Here is an 11,167-nt window from a genome sequence, read left to right as displayed (position 1 = left end):
GCGCCATATATCCCTATGGAGAGGGGCGGGGGTGAGCAGCACTCTCCCCCTCCTCCTCTCCCCGCGCGCTGCCGTGTGCCCGCCGTGCTACGGTACGGCGGGCTCCGGTCGTGTGAATCCAGCCTTAGACTGGCTGCACATGGCAACTATAAATGCAAACCTCCCAACTTTTGTATATGGCTTCTGAAAGATATGGAGGGAAATATTGATGCAAAAAATGGTCAGCTCGTTAAAATGAACCTATCACCAGGAATTTTATTTGTAGCTGGTGACAGGTTCCAATAGCCTATGCTTTGCTGATTTTCAAAATGTTTTCGTCAGCATTCTAAATCATTACTCCCTGCCAACAACATCTGGTGAGTCCCAGAGGTGGGGCAGCTACAGCAGTCTATATTTGGGTGTCTCCGTCTTCTCACTCATTCCTCCTCTCCTCCACACCATCCCCTACCTGCCAGCTCAATGCACATGGAAGAAAGTGGGGAAGAATGAGGGAGTTGGATAAGTGAATGACAGAGAGGAGAATGACATAGGCACACACAGGCTTCAGCTGTCCCCTCCCCTCCCCCCCACCACCACCTGGGACTCACCATCCTCTGCTGACACGGAACAAGGTAATGTGAAATAAACTATTATAAACTACTGAAATGATTCAGAATTTTAAAATCAGCATAGCATAGGCTTAAGGAACCTGTCAACAGCTGAAAATGGCATTCCTAGTTACAGGTTTGCTTTATGGGATTAAGGGAAATCTATCATCCAAATCAAGCATGACAAAACAGGAACACTTACTCGTAGATCCAGACACTGTGACTTTGGTAATTTTCTTATATTTGAAATCCATGGCCGCCTTCCTTCTAAAACCAACCTTTACAATTATGCTAATGATTCACAAGGACTCTGTGGACATAACCAGGGCTCCTCTGTGCTGTAGCTTTATAGGATGTTACACTACTTCTCACCCTTCCTCTGCCTGCTGTAATCTCACAGCAAGTGAGGAAGTTTTAGCACCCAGTGTGAGGGGGAAGTGCTCTTCTATAGTGCCACAACCTGTGAAGCTGCAGTACAGCATGAGGGGGGCTCTGGTAACAACCCCAAGAGCCCTTCTGACTCAGCACGTCACTTCAGTTCCAGTTTGCAGCATTCGGGCCGGGAGATCCAGGCAGCACACGCTGTGAGCGAGATGCGAGTTCAGGGCATCACACTCACAAGTGTGGAATGGGCCTAAACAATGCATTTCCCATCCTAAGCTTAAACTTGAGTCAATAAGTTTCCCCATTTTTGTAGTAAACTTAGGTGCCGTGGCTCATACTCAAACATATATACAGTGCATAGTTGGTTGAGTGCTCTCCAGATTGATGCAGTTTTGCACTTTTTGTCCTCTTAGCTCAGTAGCAGCTATAATCTAGGTATACCCATAAACTTTCAGTAAGAGCAATCTCATCATTTGGAATACCTGTATCACAATACAGTAATCTTTTTTTACTCCAGGGCTTGTTACTTTATTTGGAACTATTAATATGCAAATGATGAATAACATGGTAAAAATTCATTATGCCGCCTTATTTTTGATGCAGAAATCATACATTTCATGCCATCTGACTCCAAATTCTTTGATGAGTATTACTAGCAGGTGTTAGTGTATACCCTGCAGAAACATAACTGAGTGGTAAACAATTTCTCAGAGCAAGCAAAATCAGCTAACTAATAGCAAGATGATGGATCTGGTAAATATTTCTGAGGTCAAGGCAATCCATATGGGATTAGCTATGACAGATGTGCCGTGTGCACAAATAGTGCAATTCCATGTAACACATTTATAAGGAAAAGTAAAGGAATAGGCCTCTGGTTATGGATGACACTATGTTATTGAGTTACGATGTAACTGATAAAAATAAACAATACAATATAAATATAACTCTTTATTTTTTTTTTAATGCCTAAGTTCTCTCTCGCCCAAGTTTAAAAGAAAGTGGTCCATTTGAAGGTCCATGCTAACAGTTGATTTGTTCCCGTCAAATCTTCCCTAACCCCAATAAATAGAATGATAAATCTGCACCAATGTTTGTTAATTAGAAAACCAATTTAACCTAATAAATAATTAAAGAACTCAAGGCCACTGCAGTAAACAGTGAATTGCATTTTTACTCCCCACCTTCTTTAAAGGATACCACATTTTCACAAATACAGCTAGTGACAGGTTCCCATAGCCATATTCACTAACTGACACCGTTTTTTTTACTAAAAAATTATCTATATAAACTTGCCATGCATGCAGCCAACTCTAGAGTGTCAAGGGGGTGCGGTCTCCTCAGGCTGACACCATCTCAGGTCCGTTAGCCTCCTAGCATTAGCAAATTGTACCCCATGAATATATCTGATCACATGACATCATAACATGCCTCCATAGATTTCTACTCCTCTCCATCCTCCATGCAGGTATGCTGTGATTTCATGTGATCAGATATATACATTCATTGCTGGATCCATCTAGGACCGTTAAGGACAGATCATAAGAGGGAAGGTGCAGCACCACGCAATTTTTTTGTAGATATATACATTGACTACAGTTTGCTAGGAGGCTAAAGGGCTTGAGATGACATCAGACCAAGGAGGCCACCCTCAGGTGGCACCCTCAAGTTTTGGCTGTATGCAAGGCAAGTTTATAAATATGATTTATAATGGCTGTGTTTGTGAAAATGTGCTGAGAGGTTTCCTTAAGGCATCATTTATTTTATTTTTCATATCAGGGCATACATATTCTCATAAATGCAACACTCAAGCCAGGCTCAGTACATAAAAACAGCACCCAAGCAAAACACACTACAGTAATCAAGCTCAGTAGATAAATGCAACGCTCAAGCCTAGTTCAGTACATAAATGTAGCACCTGAGGCAATATAAACAGCTATAAAACCAAGCACAATACATAAATACAGCACCCTAACCAACCTCACTGTATAAATACAGCACAAGAGGCAAGCTAAGTATATAAATACAGCATTAGAACCAAGCTCTATAAAAATAGTACACATCATAAATACGCTTCCAGAAACAAGTTGTTAGAAGAACACAAATTACATAATTGTAATAGCCCAAGGCAGGGGACAAGGCATTTACGGTATTCACATATCTACTAACCTGTTAAAATAAGGGGAGCCGACCTAAGAGCAAAATCTAGGCTTGGTATATGCCTATAGTGGCATACAGTGACTATAAATTTAGTAGTTAGGTCTAAACAAGGGCTCTGCAGAGTATTATTACCCTGCAGATTATATAAACTCCAAGTTTGACTGTGTACTTCCACTCAAACTCTATGGGGCATATTTATCAGGACCTCTGCGCAACGCCAGTGGCGCAGAGGCCATGAAATAATCGCAAATGCTAGCCTATTGCTAGCTTGCGTGATTATTTCCCCCGATCCGCCACCTTCACGCCAGTGGGACATGAAGGGGCGCACTCGCTGCTGCCGGCGACTTTTCATACGTCAAAAGTTGCCGGTTGTGTTTTTTTCTATGCCAGGCCCTGCCTGTCGTAGGATAAACGCTGCGCTGCCGGCAGCCCCGATACATCAAGAATTTGAGAGAGAGTAAATTCTTACTGCAAAAATAAGGAGCTCAGTCACTAGGGGATTCTGGGAAATATGCAAATAGATTTTCCTAGATGCAACGAGAAAAAACATGCCTCTCTTGCTGCCTTGTAACTCACCCTTACCATGGAGAATGACTTTTAGGAATCCTAATGGCATATTATGGGATTAAAGCCAAATTAGTATGACTATGCTTTCCATCCAGAAAGAACAGATTCCCAACTGTAGACTGTGGTTACATCTGTTTAGTACAGTGTAGGGAACTGGTTTAGCTGAGCAAGAGGCTTTTGACTAAGTCAGGCAGTAAGGAATGTTTCACATTGGCGTTTTTTTAATATCAGTGATTTTTCACTGATTCCTTTTGAACCATTCTTTTCAATGGGCTTTATCACGCTTCAGTTTTTTTCAAAAAAAGAAAAAACTGAAGTACGAAAAAGTCCATTGAAAATAACGGCTCAGTAAGGAAAGGACGGAGCCCCAGGAACGAAGTGGTGGGTGGAGTCCAGCATGACTGGGGTTTGGAATTAGCGGATTGGCTAATTTGAATGAGGCAGGGGGCAGTAGCCAATCAGTAAAAGTGTGGGAAATCTGGTGTGGGCTCAGTTAGTGAAATAAGTGAGGTAAGCAAGTGGCTTACCTCATCTCTCCTGAATATGACCTCCACACAGGATTTATTGGGACAGCTTGTGGCAGCGGCAAGTGACAGAGGCGAAGAATGGCTGCGGGAGGCGGTATCCGGGCTGATTGGATCCTCGGCGGTGGGAGCGGGTCCTGAACGGCCGGCCAGGAGATCAAGGCCGCCTGAGCGTTTCTGCCCGGAATCAGGTACCGCTCTGAGGGCTCGGGTACGCAAAAGGAGCCCCACCAGGGACCCTCCGAGCCGGGCGCCGCGCTCATCTACAGTGGCACGGACGCCCCGGCGAGGGAGGAATCTGTACAGGCGCCCGGGCCCTGCGGCAGGAAGAGGGTCACAGTGTTCCAGTGTGGCAATGCCCACTTCCTGCCTGTCATCAGGTTCAACATCAAGCGCAGCAGCGGTGGGTCCCTCTGGCGATGTGCCTGTCGGAGGGCTCACCAGACAGCAGGAGGCAGTGATTCCATTTGATATGGCCGGCGCAGGAGGATTTAGGAGCGGGCTACAGGCGGTAGCCTCGGCACCGACGTCGCAGTATCAAGTTTGCGGGCCGCAGACCGCGGGTCCAGAATTTCTCACAGGAGTAAGAGGCATGCAGCTGACAGAAATGGAGACAAATGTCGGAGAGCGGAGTGGTGCTGGAGCATCTTCCTGTCAGCAGCAAGGTCAGTCACTTTCATTATGGCAGGTCAGCAGAAACGACGTTGCGGTGTCAGACAGCGGCAGCCTGCTTTTTGGTTCAGAACAGAGGCATCCGGATTCAAGAGGTTCAGCTGGCGGGACCTCAGCTCCCGGGCAGCTTGGTGAGTATTGTTCTTTGTCATGTCCATTTCCTCCTATTCTTATGTCTCAATGTGCAAGTAATAGGCCTGAGGGTGTTGTAGAGAGGGTGCCTGCTAGCACAGTAGAAACGGAGGGTGTACGGGAATTGTTAGGTAATGTGAGGGCCCTGTTAGAACGTTGTGATAGGGGTTTGTCACAGTCACCAGCAACGGCTTGGGTCCCTGTAACGGGTGCAGGGTCCATGGTGAGTTGTGGGGTTAGCACAGAGAGCTCTTTAACACGGAAGGAGATGAGAGTAGCGGTATCAGTACAGACTGATCAGGAAAAAGAGGATAGAGTGCATCTAGACGATAGAGCAAGGGGTCAGGTTTACATATGTTATGAAGGTCGGTTAGGTTCGCATCTCAAAAAAGAGGTAAAGGAAAAAATATGGAGGGATGAATACGTGGAAATATTTTCCTTATTGCCTTTGGAAAAATTTAATATTGATAAAGGAAAAAGGGATGAGAGTAAGAAGGAAGAGGAGATGGCGACTTATTCCTCAAACATTTAATAATTGGTGGCGAGCTTTTGCTATCTTAGCAAGTGTGATAGGGGAAAAGGCTCCAGACAACTGTTGTGACCTTTTTTGTTATATGGATACAATAGGTGAGGCTCATCGGAATTATGGGGGGCAAGCGTGGCTCCGGTATGATGAGCAATTCAGACAGCGCAAGGCAATTAGACCAGCTATTAAATGGGATCAGAAGGATATTGGCCTGTGGCTCAGGGTCATTGGTCCAACCAAATACGGGCATTCCTTTCGGGAGGGAGCCGGAGGCTCCGGCACTCATGGGGGTTCAGGAGGGCACGGTAGTCAACAGGCAGTTGCCAGGTCAGGTTTGTGTTGGCAATATAACGAGAGTCAGTGCAGGTTCGGTGTTAATTGCAGATTTAAACATGCCTGCTCAGTCTGTGGGGGGAGTTCACATAGTGCCACAAAGTGTTACAGAAAGGGAAAAGGCAGGGGAAGTGGGGGTACTGGACAAGGGGGTGACGCCGGTGAAGGTGCTAGAGATGCAACCGTTTCTCGACAGGTACCCCAATAGAGAGCATGCATTGTTGATAAGTGAAGCTTTTAGGAATGGTTTTGTAATCCCCTCTCCTAAGCACCAGGTCCCGTTTTCGTTAAAGAATTTAAAGTCAGCGCGGGAGCACCCGGGAGTGGTTGATGAAAAAATTAGAAAGGAGGTACAATTAGGGCGGATGGCAGGTCCTTTTAGAGATATGCCGATTCAAGGTTTAGTAATATCTCCTCTCGGGGTGGTTCCCAAAAAAGAGCCGAATAAATTTCGGCTCATCCATCATCTCTCTTACCCCAAGGGATTATCGGTTAATGATGGGATTGATGAGAGTCTGTGTTCAGTGGTGTATACCTCATTTGATGCGGCATTGGATTGGGTGAGAAAAGCGGGCCCAGGTGCCCTCATGGCAAAGACCGACATAGAATCCGCCTTCCGATTGTTGCCAGTGCACAAGGATAGCATGCGTTTGCTGGGATGTTATTGGGATGGTTGTTTTTATGTAGATCGATGTTTGCCTATGGGCTGTGCAATATCTTGTTCTTACTTTGAAGCATTTAGCTCTTTTTTAGAGTGGGTAATTAAGGAGGTTGCAGGACTCTCATCAATCATTCATTATTTAGATGATTTTTTGTGTGTGGGGGAGGCTAACGCGCAGACATGTTTGACTTTGCTGAAAACAGTGGAATGGGTTGCGAGTAAGTTTGGGGTTCCATTGGCGCCAGAAAAAACTGTGGGCCCTACCACATGTTTGAGTTTTTTAGGTATTACAATTGATTCAATGGCCATGGAGTTTTGACTGCCACCTGAGAAAATTGAAGACCTTCGAGCAGTGGTGGGTCGAGCAGCTAAATTAAGGAAGATAGTACTGAGGGAATTGCAGTCATTACTCGGTAAGCTTAACTTTGCTTGCCGGGTAATGCGAATGGGTAGGATATTTTCTAGGCGCCTAGCCAGTGCTACGGCTGGTGCAAGTGCTCCCCACCATTATGTGCGCATGCGTAGTGAGCATAGGGAGGATTTAAAGGTTTGGGCTGAATTTTTGGAAACATACAATGGTAGATCGGTTTTCATGGAAAATGTAGTTGATAGTTTTGATTGTGAATTGTTCACAGATGCTGCAGGAGGAGCAGGATTTGGCGCTTTTTATCAAGGACAATGGTGTGCTGAGAAATGGCCGGATAGATGGATAGAGTTAGGTTTAGTTAGGAATTTAGCGGTTCTTGAACTTTTTCCCATAGTGGTTGCAGTTACAATATGGGGGATTGTTTTAAGGATAAGAGGGTGAGGTTTAATTGCGATAACATGAGTGTAGTTATGGCAATTAACAACATGTCTGCATCTTCAGAACCCGTTGTAAAACTGTTGAGAAGATTGGTGTTGCGATGTTTATGTTTAAATGCATGGGTGTCTGCATTGCATGTGCCTGGTGTAAAAAATGTAATTGCCGACTCTCTTTCTCGTTTCCAGTGGGAGAGATTTCGAGCGTTGGTCCCGGGGGAGGACGAAGTAGGGATCTCCTGCCCTGTGGAATTATGGGAGTTGGTATGAATGCAGTTCAGCATTTGATTCAGGAATCCCTGGCTGAGGCGACAAGAAAGATTTACGAAGCCGCATGGCTGGAATGGGAAGTATGGTCAAATAAATTGGTGTGTCAGAGTAATGAAGACAGAATTGGTGCATTGTTGTGTTTTGTTGGAGAAGCAGTTAAAAAGGGTCGATCGGTGTCTCAAGTTAACAAAACCTTAGCCGGTATTGCATTTGGTTTTAAGTTAAGGGGTTTGAAGGATGTAACAAAAGCATTTCAAGTGCAGCAGGCCTTGAAGGGTTTTAGGAAGGGAAAAGTTAGTATAGACGGACGTCGTCCAGTCACGTTCGCCATTTTAGCTGGTTTAGGAACAACAGCTGGGAGGGTTTGTGTTGATCGACATGAGGTGGTTTTATTTAGACTAGCATTTTCCCTGGCATTTTTCGGAGCACTGAGGGTTGGTGAACTGATTTCGCCGTCCAGAACTAGGGCGGGGGGTTTGCGTGTTGGTGATGTGGCAAGGGGAGCAGGAGTAATGGAATTATGGATAAGAAGGTCAAAAACGGATCAGTATGGTCGTGGAAAAAAAGTGCTCATAAGAGAAGTACCTAGTTTTGATATGTGTCTTGGGAAGTGTTGGTTAGAGTATAGACAACCAGAAGATAAGGGGGGCCGTTGTTGCGTCATTCTGATGGGTCGTTCTTATCACGGTACCAATTTGTAGCTGTTTTTCGTAAGTGTTTGGATATTTTAGGGCTTCCGGTTTTTGATTTTGGTACACACTCGTTCCGAATTGGGGCGGCTACTGAAGCAGCAGAGTATGGACTCGGGGAGGCAGGCATTAAGGGCGTGGGTCGATGGGAATCAAGGAGATGCAAGTCATACGTCCGTCCTGAGTTAATGTGAGTCGCAACTTTTTGTTGTTATTGAGTTTTCTTTTCAAAAATTGAATTTAAAAAAAAAAAAAATGGGTTTACATGTATTTATGTATATAAATATGTATAATTAGTTTACTAATGTTAAAAAGAATTGGGCAGAACTGCTGCTAACAATGTTTATTTGTCATAGGAATTCAGCCGAGATTGATCTGGATCTTCGGGCATTCCTTTGTCCATTGGGGAGCAATTCGAGCAGATGTAAGGCAGAACGGCAGACAGCTCGGTTTTCCCAGGGAGGTTGCAACAGTCCGGTGGTTGGGTTTCCGAGGTATGTGATGGAGTAGGGTGCTATGTGAAGTTTGCAGATTTGCAGGTTGAGATAAGGCCCCTGATATTTTGGTACTACATGTAGGGGGCAATGATTTAGGGGTTAGGCCGGCACGGGAACTTATTAGGGATATTAAGCATGATCTGTTGAGATTATGGGTGTTGCATCCTCGTACGTTGGTTGTTTGGTCAGACATAGTTCCTCGTTTGTCATGGCGTAATGTTAGGTCAGTGGATGGAATCAATAGGGCAAGAGTAAAATTAAACCGGGCTGTGGCTGGTTTTGTTTGTAGAAATGGTGGTGTGAGTGTTCGGCATTGGGAGATTGAGAGAGGAGACGGCAATTACTGGTTGAATGATGGGGTACATCTTAATGCCGTGGGAATTGACCTATGGGCTCTGAGTATTCAAGGAGGAATTGAAAGAGCATTAGCTTTGTTGGGGGCTTCACATGCTTGAGGTGTCAAGGCATGCGAGCTGTGGCGTGTAGAGGGTTCTGGAAGTTGGTGGCGAAATTGGAAAGGAAGTGGAGTCACAGGGCCTGGCCCACCTCCAGATTATTGGAGACTTGGTTGAATGGGCATGCGCACGATTGGGGGGGACTCAGGCGAGTCCCGAACGAGATTATTAAGTGGATGTGACAAACCACTAAACGTGGCCAATGGTGCCACCGAGCCTGTGGTTGCGGCTGGTGGTAAATTGTGGGGGTTGTCACATTTTTCCAACTGTGGAAGTTTGATGCGCATTGCCCTTCTTTGAGCTTCTAGAACCCTCTACCGTATTGAAAAAACTATGTTAATTTCCTGTTTTGTTAATAAACTTTTGGCTGCTATGGCCAATAATTTCCAAAGAAATAAGTTGTATGAGTTAATTCTTTAATTAAGGGATATCAGGGGGTTTTTGGTAAGGAGCGACATGGACAATACACAGTCAAGGCATAACTGAAAAATCGCCAGGAAGAGAAAACCAACCTGTATGTGTCCACAAGCCAAAATGGGTTCAGTGAAAAAAACACCAATGTGAAACCACCCTTAGAGACTTTGCCAATTAAGGCCACCAATAAGATCTTAAACTCATCATCTTCAGAGACCCAGATTTAACAGACAATTAAGAATACGTGAGCAGTTAAGGAGAATGAATAAATAAAACCTGATTTACAAATATGTTTTTCTTGGATAAGATATATAAGATCTGTTTCTTTCACTCCCCTGTAATATTGATTTTAATACACAGATAGGTTAAAGGAAACCTATCCCTACGGATCTACCTATTAAAAAAATGTAAGGATAACCCTTTAGGGCTATTCCTTTACTCCACTCTATTGTTCCTAATCTTTAATCAGGGCAATATGCTAATTTACTAAAGAGGCTACTGGGGTGTGGAGTAAGAGGAGCTGAGGCTACACGGCTCGGCTACTCCACTCCCCAGTAGCCTCTTTGATCCTTCTACCCAGACATCTTCAGCTACAAGGAGCTGTGTGCACTCGTCCGTGAAGCCGGAGTTTTGCACAGTAGCAACCAATGGCTTTGCAGCCGAAATCGTGCAGCCGCTGGCCTGAGATGTCTGGGTAGGAGGATCAAAGAGGCTACTGAGGCGTGGAGTAGCCGCGCTGTGTAGCCTCAGCTCAGGCTACTCCACGCCCCAGTAGCCTCTTTAGAAGATTTGCATATTACCATGCCTAAAGATTAGAAAAGATATAGGGGAGTAAAGGATTAGCCTTAAAAAGGGCTATCCTTACATTCATTAGATGCACCTACCACCAGATCTACCTTAATGGGTAGATCCGTAGTTGTAGGTTTCCTTTAATACTTTTACAGATTATTATATATGATTGCTTTGCTTTCTTTTCCATGTGATCCATATCAGAATGAAGGCTTATTTTTACTGTGACACACATTAGCAGAGTTTTTTCACCAATTCATCTTTGTCTCCTCTCTTGCATCCCATTTTTACTCTAAAAATACAAAATTCTCATCTTGCAGTCTCATTCACCTCCATCCTTTTTTTTAGCTCTATTTATACAACAGAAGAGAGATTCCCTAATGAATGGTTGGGTGCCAAGTGACTGGCACAAGGCAAAGCAATTATAGGCATGTGAGGTGTACTTCCATTGTCGGAAAAATATAAGAAGACTACATACAGGAGTATATGACATCACATGGTAAAATAAGTGACAGGCAGCATGGGTTTACTAAGGATAGAAGTTGTCAGATTAACCTCATCTGCTTTTATAAAGAGGTGAGCAGATGCCTGAACAGAAGTCCCTATGCTTGTTTTCTGTCTGACTTTGCACATTCTTTTCAGTGCAAACTGCTTGCACATGTATTTATAAAGTGTCCGCAGCACGTTGTGGCTGCAGTATAACCCATGC

This window comes from Engystomops pustulosus, chromosome 1 (assembly GCF_040894005.1).
Source record: "Engystomops pustulosus chromosome 1, aEngPut4.maternal, whole genome shotgun sequence".
NCBI lineage: Eukaryota > Metazoa > Chordata > Amphibia > Anura > Leptodactylidae > Engystomops > Engystomops pustulosus.
The sequence above is the reverse complement of the archived record's forward strand: the minus strand, read 5'-3'. Positions refer to the sequence as shown.